This window comes from Musca autumnalis, unplaced genomic scaffold, assembly GCF_047663935.1.
Source record: "Musca autumnalis isolate F117 unplaced genomic scaffold, ASM4766393v1 scaffold_3, whole genome shotgun sequence".
Taxonomy (NCBI): Eukaryota; Metazoa; Arthropoda; class Insecta; order Diptera; family Muscidae; genus Musca; species Musca autumnalis.
The window spans coordinates 218,995,836-219,007,516 of record NW_027411866.1 but is presented as its reverse complement, the minus strand read 5'-3'; positions in this window follow the sequence as shown (position 1 = coordinate 219,007,516).

The window sequence follows — 11,681 nt, the reverse complement described above, 5'->3', positions numbered from 1 at the left end:
GTCAAGATACCAGGATATGAAATTAATTTGTCGTTATGATTATTGCGTGCACATTGCGTTTTGCAAAAATTCCATATATCCACATACCAATTACGCCACAATGTTTATTATTAGCGCTTTTGTTGCTACGCGTAATTCACTTTTATTATTACCACCAACTGTGGCAGATATACCTTGGGATTGCCACACTTAACCAGTTGAATTTTTTGCACATGTAGCAGGGCGAACACACATGTATTTGTCTATGGTTCTGTACTCCTTTTAAGTGTAATATAAACAATAATAACTTTTACATGTGCTAAGCTATGCGAGCATTTTGCCTTCGTATGGAGAGTCTAGAAACCACTTTACCCGCCCCTATAATTATAAACACAAGAGTTTATAGATATGCTTAGATCGTAAATTATTTCAAATTTCATCATAATTTTCAATACAAAGGAAAGAAAATGGGAAACAATTTGTTGCAAGTATGACAATAAGGAGTATGTGGAAGCACTTCAACACATGCACACAGCTACATACTGTAGAATCATTATCATCACCATAAACTAACATTAAGCAACAGACACACATCCACATGCCTTGGATACCTTTTATAAGGAGACAAAAAGTTTCTGGATACACTGCTCAATGTTGATGCTTTGTCTCAAACACTGTTAAGCGAAAAATAAAACTGACAACGAAATAAAGAACAGCAACAACATTAACAACAACAAAAAACAGAACTGTCAAGTTTGTCTATTGTGTTAATTCTTTGCTCATTTTATTTCATTAAATGTAATCCTTTTATACGCTTATGTTTATCTATGAATATGTAAGCGACTACTGAGTTAGACAGAGTGTTTGCAAGTGTGGCTGAGTGTGTGGGTGTGTGTGCAAATAAGTATATTGTCACGTGTGGCACTTTTGTAGTAGTACTTGGTGATGACAACGTTTGTAGACATACTTATCATAGGGAGATGTTATACCATTTTTCTCATTTTGTTTTCTTTACTTTGTTTTTCTACCGATTTCCACTCCATCCATTTCTATACATTCATCATCACTTGCTTTGTTATTCATATATAACAAGTGTTTTTTTTCTGCCATTTGCTTCTGTCCGTTCTTTGTTGGCGCTAAAAACAACAACTGTTTTACTTTATTACTCTTTATTGTCTTAGCAAATTATCCTTATGTATGTGGCATTCTAATGAGGTTTACATAGAGTCCTTTTTTGGTATTTACATACGTGGGTGTAGCGGAGAGTTTATTAAAAATATAATTGGACCTGAAATATAGCAAATAAATTTAAATTAAAGAAACGTCAACAAATATTGTCGTTTATACATCTAACCACCTCCCTCACAAAAGTTCGCAATTTTCGCTGAAGTGTCGTTAAGGACTGTTCGAAAATCATTTTAAAATGTTACGGCAGGCATTCTTTGCGATCCTGTTTTTAACGATGCTTGTCTGACCTATCCTTTCAATAGCTATAATTCTACGGCGATCGTCTAGATGATGGACAATATTGGTACATTCATTCAGGTGTCTCGTCTGTTAAAGTTAAACACTTTTGTGCGTTGATCCAGTGTAAGGCCTTCCAACAAAGCATATAGGGTATACACCAAAACCTCGCTTTGCGCCGTTTCACTTTGCGTTGTTTTCGAAATTGCGTCGTTGTTTAGTTAATACAATTGTTCACTATGCATTGTTCGCTAAGCGTTGTTGGTTTTTAAAGAGACGAGTACAAGAGACGAACAAAATCGATTAACAAATGGCTAAGTTATAGTGGTAGAAGTGCGAAAAAACGCATCATTACTTACTTACTTAGTTGGCCCATTACAGAACATTTGTTCCATAGACCGAACTAAGAAAAGATCTCCATTCCTCTCTGCTTTTCGCTTGACTTTTTGGAATACCGCGCCTTTCCATTTCTTCATCCACTTGTTTGCTCCATCGAAGCTTAGGCCTGCCGATTCTGCGTGCACCGCCATGGGGCATGTATTCATACGCCTTTTTAGCGGGTTCATCATCGCTCATTCTCATGATATGGCCTAGCCAACACAATCGTTGCATCTCGATACGTTTAACTATATTCATGTCTTTGTATAGCTTATATAGCTCGTGGTTCATAGACGTCGATATTCACCGTCAACGCAGATCGGCCCGTAGATCTTTCGAAGAATTTTCCTCTCAAACACGCCAAACACTGCCTTATCTGCTTGCGCAAGTACCCATGCTTCGGAGCCATACATTAGCACGGGTAGTATCAGCGTTTTGTATAGTGTTATTTTTGTTTGACGAGATGTGGCTTTGTTTTTAAATTGCTTACTTAAACCAAACTAGCATCTGTTGGCCAATACAATTCTTCTTCTTATTTCACAACTGATGTTGTTTGTTGTGTTTATGGCAGTGCCGAGGTAGACGAAGTCTTTAATTACCTCAAAATTGTGGGTACCAACTTCAACAGTTGGTCCGAGCTCTATGGACGCTTTGCGCGTCGACACCATCAATTTGGTCTTTTCGCCGTTTACCGCCAGACCCACTTTCGCAGATTCTGCTTAGACCTTCCTAAAGGTATCAGTTACTTCCTTTACTGATCGTCCCATGATGTCTATGTCATCAGCATAGGCAAGTAACATGTGGCTATTGGTGTAAATTGTGCCATTTCTTTTGACATTTGCATCTCGTATTACCTTTTCCAGCAAAATGTTGAATAGGTCACACGAAAGGCTGTCTCCTTGTCTAAAACCTCTTTTGGTACAAAATTCTTCGGAGAGGTTCTTTCCAATTTTAACTGAGGACCTAGTATCAGTTAAAGTCATCTTACAAAGCCGGATGAGCTTTGCGGGGATACCAAATTCAGACATTGCGTGGAATACCTTTGATCGGAGGGGACTGTCGAATGCTGCTTTATAATCGACAAAAAGGTGAAATATGTCGATCTGCATCTCTTGGTTCTTCTCTAGGATTTGGTCAATGGTGGACTTGCCAGGTCTAAAGCCACATTGGTATGGTCCAATTATTTCGTTGACCATTGGCTTTAGTCGTTCGCACAATATCCCTGACACTATCTTATAGGCAATAGGGAGAAGTCTTATGCCCCTATAGTTGGAGCATACAGTCTTATCTCCTTTCTTGTGGACGGGACATAGGATGCTCAGGTTCCAATCGTCGGGTACGCATTCTTCCTGCCAGATGGTGCTAACTAGTTGATGCATACACCTTATCAGCGCGTCGCCTCCGGTTTTAAACAGCTCGGCTGGTAATCCATCGGCTCCTGCTGCTTTATTATTCTTCAGCCGGTTGATTGCTGTTTTTACCTCATCTTGGCCGGGCGGTATACATTCTATACCATCTTCTGGGATTGTATCTATGGTATCATCGTCTTCGCTACTATTGGATACCAGCAGATTGGAGAAATGTTCCTTCCATATCCTGAGCACGCTATCTGTATCTGTTACCAAATTAGCTTGCTGGTCTCTACAGGAGGATGTGCCTGTACCAAAGCTATCTGTTTGATGTTTCACTCTTTGGTAGAATTTTCGGACTTCATCCTGGCTCCTGTACATCTCGATTTTTTCACACTCCCGCTTTTCCATTTCTCTTCTCTCCTTTTCTCCCGATATCTCTCACGCGCGCTACGCGTTGCTACTGATTGCAAAGTAGCTCTATATGCCGCATTTTTCTCTTCGGTAGCAGCACGACACTCCTGGTCATACCATGAATTCCTTTGTGGAGGTCTCTGGAATTCAAGTGTGGATTTTGCGGCTGTTTGCATGGAGTGGGCAATATGTTGCCATTGTGTTGTTATGTTATCGAGACAAGGAGTGCTCGTGTTAAGCAATTGGGCTAGTTGAGTGGAATATGCTGTGGCTATCTGTTGTGTTTGCAGCCTATCGATGTCCAACTTCCGCGTTGTGTCTGTTCGTGCTTTATTTGCTACGTTTAATCTGGTACGTACCTTTGCTGCAACAAGGTAGTGGTCCGAATCAATGTTTGCGCCTCGGAACGATCGTACATCCAACACTCTGGATGAATGAAAAAAAGCATCCAAAAAAGGAAAATGCTATTTTTCAACATAACAACTTATTTTTACCGCAAAAGTATATTAAGTCAGCTTTCGAAAACGGAAAAACTAACGAAATTGGATGAAAAATATATATGTTATGGAATTTTTTGTGTTTTTACTCTCTTTCTCTCCCTCTTTTTTGTCAAGGTCGACGATGTACGATATCGGTCCACGTTTTGGTATGGCCCCCTTATAACGGTACAGCCCGATTTCAGGTATTTTGACGATTTTAGCTCCATTTTCGGACCGAATTAACGTTAAAAAACACGACGCGACCCAAAGGAACCAACAATATTTTCTTTGTCTATGGGCCCCAACACGACAGAATTTTTGCATCAGAACCCTTGAATATTTTTCGTGTAGCACAGGGTAATATTCCAAGGATTTTTCTTCTGATTTCACTCCGAAAATATTCGTTATTCGTGATTTATTTGAAATATTTATTATAATAAACAAGTAGGAAAAGCGTTAAGTTCGGTCGGGCCGAACTTTTTATACCCTGGATTAATGTGGCCACAACCTTCAAAATACCGAAAATCGCAAGGTGCCGTTCCATGGGGGCTATATGATGGCGTGGACCTATACCTTAAAATTTCTGGGGGAAAGTTTTATACCCCCTACGAACACTAAATACCAAATTTTAGCCATCTCGGTGTGATAATGAGGCCAAAACCTTCAAAATACCGAAAATCGGGAGATATCGTCCTATGGGGGCTATATCAAAACGTGGACCTATATAAACACTTTACCGTGGAAAGTTTCTTAGCCTCTGGAAACACAAAATACAAAGTTACAACCGATTGTGTTGTAAAATGGGACTAATACATTCAAAATATATTAAAATGACGCGTACTTTATATGTGGCGTTATATGGGGGCTCTACCAAAACGTGGACCTATATAAACCAACTTTGGTAGGAATATTTTTTGGCCTCTGGAGACACAAAATATCAATTTACAACCAATTCGGTGGTAAAATGGGACAAATATCTTAAAAATTCCTTAAAACGACGACGCGTCACGCGTCATTTTGTATGGGGGCTACACGAAAGCGTGGACCTACATCGCCCGCTTTCATTACCAAAAGTCCTACGTACATATAATATATTTTCCCAAAATTTCATCCACCTACGTCAATCCGTTCGGACGCTAGAGTGATTTCCACAGACGGACGGACATGGCTATATCGATGTAGAATTGCACGCTGATCAAGAATATATATACTTTATAGGGTCGCAAATGATTAGTTCGATGTGTTACAAACGGAATGACAAACTTAATATACCCTCCATACTATGGTGGAGTGTATAAAAATTACAATAAAATTGTATAAAAATATCACTACCATCTAAGGTTATCGGCATTATCATGATGTTAGTTGCTTCCGTTGGATCACATAACGTTTGCGTTCAACGTCTTGTTAAAATCCGATTTGGAATTGCAAAACTAAAAGAGTCGCATGCCAAGTAAAAATATTGATTTCATTTCAAATCGAACAACAACAAAAAATAGTCACCAATTACAAAAATATCAATAAAATTATATATGTATTCTCAAATATATAGTATAAATGGAAAATACATTATTTCCTAAGAAAAGTTTATAGTTTTTTTTTCTTTTGCCAGCAAGAGATGACTTAGACGTGCATACGCCACATGTGTAACCCTACTAAATGAACCCTGAATATTACGACTGAACGTGAATATACAAAATATATAGTACAAAATTTAATTGAAAATTACTAATTGTGTTGCAACATTGTCTCTTTATCAGCGTTGTTCGATTAGATTAAACTAAAAAAAAAAAAATAAAATGTTTTAATGCGTGCATCAACACAGCATTATTTATAGATTAGTAGTAATTTGAAAATAAAATAATAACAAATATACGAGATCTGATCAAAAAATAACTTACTTACTTACTTAGCTGGCCCATTACAGAACATTTGTTCTATAGGCCGAACTAAGAAGAGATCTCCATTCCTCTCTATTTGTTGCTTTGCACTCTGGAATACCGCGCCTTTTCATCTCATCATCCACTTGTTTGCGCCATCTATTCCTTGGCCTGCCAATTCTGCGTGCACCGCCATGTGGCATGTATTCATACGCCTTTTTAGCGGGTTCATCATCGCTCATTCTTATGATATGGCCTAGCCAACGCAATCGCTGCATCTCGATACGTTTAACAATATTGATGTCGTTGTATAGCAGATACAGCTCGTGGTTCATGCGACGTCGATATTCACCGTCAACGCAGATTGGTCCGTAGATCTTTCGAAGAATTTTTCTCTCAAACACACCAAGCACCGCCATGTCTGCTTGCGCAAGTACCCAGGCTTCGGAGCCATACAGCAGCACGGGTATTATCAGTGTTTTGTAGAGCGTTATTTGTGTTTGACGAGATGTGGCTTTGTTTTTAAACTGCTTACTTAAACCAAAGTAGCATCTGTTGGCCAATACAATTGTTCTTTTTATTTCACAACTGATGTCGTTTGTTGTGTTTACGGAGGTGCCGAGGTATACGAAGTCTTTTACTACCTCAAAATTATAGGAACCAACTTCAACAGTTGGTCCGATCTCAATGGACGCATTGCTCGTCGACACCATCAACTTGGTCTTCTCACCGTTTACCGCCAGACCCACCTTAGCAGATTCTCCTTCGACCTTTATAAATGTATCAGTTACTTCCTTTACTGATCGGCCCATGATGTCTATATCATCAGCATAAGCAAGTAACATGTGACTATTGGTGTAGATTGTGCCACTTCTTTTGACGTTTGCCTCTCGTATAACCTTTTCTAGCAGGATGTTGAAGAGGTCACACGAAAGGCTGCCTCCTTGTCTGAAACCTCTTTTGGTACCAAACTCTTCGGAGAGGTTCTTTCCTATTTTAACTGAGGACCTCGTGTCAGTTAAAGTCATTTTACAAAGCCGGATGAGCTTTGCGGGGATACCAAATTCAGACATGGCTTGGAATACCTTGGAACGCAGCGGGCTGTCAAAGGCTGCTTTATAATCGACAAAAAGGTGGTAGGTGTCGATCTGCATCTCTTGGGTCTTCTCCAGGATTTGCCGCAGGGTAAATATCTGGTCAATGGTGGACTTGCCAGGTCTAAAGCCGCATTGGTATGGTCCAATTATCTCGTTGACCATAGGCTTTAATCGTTCGCACAATATCCCTGACACGATCTTGTAGGCAATAGGGAGTAGACTTATGCCCCTATAGTTAGAGCATACAGTCTTATCTCCCTTCTTGTGGACGGGGCACAGGATACTCAGGTTCCAATCGTCGGGTACTCCTTCTTCCTGCCAGATGGTGCTAACTAGCTGATGAATACACCTTATCAGCGTGTCGCCTCCGGTTTTGAACAGCTCGGCTGGTAAGCCATCGGCTCCTGCTGCCTTATTATTCTTCAGCCGATTTATTGCTGTCTTTACCTCATCTTGGCTGGGCGGTATACATTCAATACCATCTTCTGGGATTGGGACTGTGGTATCTTCGTCGTCTTCGCTGCTATTGGATACCAACAGATTTGAAAAATGTTTTTTCCATATCCTGAGTACACTATCTGTATCAGTTACCAAATTACCTTGCTGGTCTCTATAGGAGGATGTGCCTATACCAAAGCCATCAGTTTGATGCTTGACTCTTTGGTAGAATTTTCGGACTTCATTCCGGCTCCTGTATATCTCGATTTTTCACACTCCCGCTTTTCCATCTCTCTCTTTTTCCTGCGGAAAAGACGTTTCTCGTCTCTCCTTTTCTCCCTGTATCTCTCTAGTTCGCTACGCGTTGCTACGGATTGTAAAGTAGCCCTATGTGTCGCATTTTTCTCTTCGGTGGCAGCACGACACTCCTGATCATACAATGGATTCCTTGGTGGAGGTATGGATTTTGCGGCTGTTTGCATGGAGTGGGCAATGCTTTGCCATTGCGCTGATATGTTATCGGGATGAGGAGTGCTTTGATTAAGCAATTGGGCTAGTTGAGTGGAATATGCTGTGGCTATCTGTTGTGATTGCAGCTTACCGATGTCTAACTTTCGTGTTGTGTCTGTTCGTACTTTGTTTGCTACGTTTAAGCGGGTGCGTACCTTTGCTGCAACAAGGTAGTGGTCCGAATCAATGTTTGCGCCTCGGAACGATCGTACATCCAACACGCTCGATGAATGTCTTCCATCTATCACAACATGATCAATTTGGTTTCTTGTTTTCTGATCTGGAGACAGCCAGGTGCCCTTATGAATATCGAGATGATTAAATCTGGTATTGCTAACTACCAAGTTTTTTGCAGCTGCAAAGTCTATCAGCCTCATACCATTATAAGATGTTTCGCTGTGGAGACTGAATTTCCCGACTGTTGGGCCAAAGATATTCTCCTTTCCAATTTTGGCATTAAAATCGCCTAGAATGATTTTAATGTCATGGGCAGGGCAACGGTCATATGTTTCTTCTAAGCGCTCGTAAAATATATCTTTGGTCTGTTCGTCCTTTTCTTCAGTGGGAGCATGAGCGCAAATAAAGCTGATGTTGAAGAATTTAGCTTTTATCCGAATTGCAGCAAGTCTTTCATTCACTGGAGTGAAGCTGGATATCAGATGTTTTAGTCTCCGACTAACTACGAATCCACAACCAAATTCATGCTTTACGTCATGGCAGCTATAATACAGTGCGTCACCTTTAGGTGTTGTTGCGACGCCTTTCCCAATCCATCGTATTTCCTGTATGGCAGTAATATCGGTCTTGTACTTTTCAAGTACGTCTGCCAATGCGAAGACTGCACCTTCTCTATAAAGAGTGCGAACATTCCAGGTGCAGATTCGCAGATCATGGTCCTTAAACGTTTGCGGGGTTCGTCAACTTTAGAGTGGTTTGTTTTTCTTTTCTTTCGTTTTTTCATAGTAGGATGTTTTTTCTAGGGGAGGGTTACTAACCCGACGCCCAAACCCAAGTTTTTAACGTTCTTATGGGTGAACGCGCGGCACATGTTAGCTCACTACCTTTAACGGGTGTTAAAGGCAGTTCCCCAGGTGACACCACGGGGAGGTCAGTGTCCACTTGGGATGAAAGAGGGACCAAGATAAATCCTGGGCTTTGCCATGTTAAAACCGGTCAGGACCGTTGCTGAGCATAACTGATGGAGAGTTAGAAAGATGTACCAAAGGGTTTTTCGAAATTCCACCTCTAAGTGTACGAAAAGTACTAAATCCGTTCAAAATATACAACTGGTACTAAATTCCAGTTGTATATTTTGAACGGATTTAGCTAGAAACTTGAAATTTGATATGTAAGTGAAGGTTGGGAAAGGAAATGGTTTAGGAAATTCGTACTCATGTGTACGAAAAGTACTAAATTTAGTACAATTTGGATTGGGGTGAAAGGATAGAGCTGGAAAACTGAAATTTGGAATTAAGATTACTGACGGAGTATAGGATTGTGTATGAAAAGTACTAAATGGTACTCAATTTAGTACAACTTGGATTTGGGTGAATGGATAGAATTCGAAAACTGAAATTTGGAATTAAGATTACTGGTGGCGTGTAGGATTGAGATAGGTTTGGAAATTCGTAAATTATGTGAACGAAAAGTACTAAATGGTACTGTATTTAGTACAACTTGGATTTGGGTTAACGGAAATAGCTGGAAACCTGAAATTTAGGATTAAGATTACTGTTGCAGTCTAGGATTGAGATATGGGGTAGTTTTGGAAATTCGTACTTATGTGTACGAAGAGTACTAAATGGTACTAAATTTGGTAGAATTTGTAATTGATTGAACGGATAGGTCTGGAAACCTGAAATTTGGAGTTAAGGTTACAGTTGGAGTGTGGGATTGAAGAAGATTTGGAAATTCGTAATAATGGGTACGAAAAGTACTAAATAGTACTAAATTTGGTACAATTTGTATTTGGTGGACGAATAGAGCTGGAATCCTGAAATTTGGAATTATGATTACTGTTGGAGTGTAGGATTGAAGTGGTTTTAGAAATTAGTACTTATGGGTACGGAAAGTTTTAAATGGTACTAAATTTCATACAATTTCGATTTGGGTGAAAGGATAGAGCTGGAATCCTTACGTTTGGAATTAAGATTACTGTTGAAGTGTAGGATTGATGTTGTTTTGGAAATTCGTACTTATGGGTACTAAAAGTTACAAAATTTAGTACAAGTTGTATATTTTGAAGGGATTTAGCTGGAAATTTGGAATTTGGTATGTAAATGAAGATTGGAAAATCGTACTTATGGGTACGAAGAATACTAAATGGAACTATGTTTCGTACAATTTGATAATGGACGAACAGATACTGCTTGAATTCTGAGATTTTGAATCAATATTAATGTTGTTATTTTGTATAATTGTCAGTGTAGGGTTGAGACATGTGGTTTCCAAAATACGTACGATAAGTTTACGAAAATTACTAAATGGTACTCAATTTGTTGTTGGGTGTGGGGACGGAGCTGGCATCTGTATTTTTGGAGTTAGGGTGAGTATTGGTGTGTAACATTTGTATATTTACGAAGAGTACTAAAGATGTCTAAATGTTGTATCGGGTGTAGGCACGGGTGGAATTTTAAACTTTGTTTTTAGAGTCACTGTTGATGGCTGAAATGATATTTGAAATATCTAATATTAGGTAACAAAAAAGTACTAAATGGTACTGAAACTTGGAATTAAGATTACTGTTGGAGTGGAGGATTTAAGTAACCTTTGAAATTCGTTCTTATGTGTACCGAAAGTACTAAATTATACTTAACGTGATAAAATTTGGATTTGGTTAACGCATCGAGCTAAAGTCCTGAAATATAGAACTAAGATTATTGCCGGAGTGGAGGATTGAGTTAGTCATTGAAATTTGTACTTTCGTATGAAAAGTATTAAATGGTACTAAATTTTGTATACGGAATTCGGAAATTTGGTACTATAGTTGCTGTTGGTGTGTATGTTTGAGTTGTGGATGTCATTGTGGATATACGTACCATAAAAGGTAGAGCTGAAATTGTGAAGTTCGGCATTAGGATAGCGGTTGGGGTATAGAATGGAGATAAGGATCATTAAATAGGTATCGCTGTTGCGATATAGTTTTTGATATAGGGATGTAAGTTTTGGAACTATTACCTATTGTTAGTACTAAATTTGGAACCGTTTTGTTGTTGCATAAAGGGATATAGCTGGAATTTCGCATTTTTGTTTAGGTTCAGTGTTAGTTTTTAGATAAGGAGGTTTTTTATATGCGAAATTAGGTATGGAGGTCACTGAGGGCCAAGGTGTTGAGCTGTTGTCGGAAATGCGGAAATACATTTTGATATCACAAATTCCGAAATTACAACTACTTCGGTTGGAAAAAGTGGATACAACTAGCCGCACCGTTGTAATGCGCCAAGGTTTTCTTTTTTTTAGAAATTGGAACTAAAGGTGTACGAACAATATTAAATTAAAAATCATTTAAAATAGGTGTTGATACATAAATTTTTTCATATTAAGTATTGTTTATTTGTATATTCTTCATTTTCCCCATACGAAGTAGCGGGCATTTTGCTAGTCAGTTACTAAATATCTTGTCCCCTTCAAAATAATTTTTCTCAAACATATTACACTAATGCCAGTGTTTTTTTCCAACCTTCAAAAGCTCAT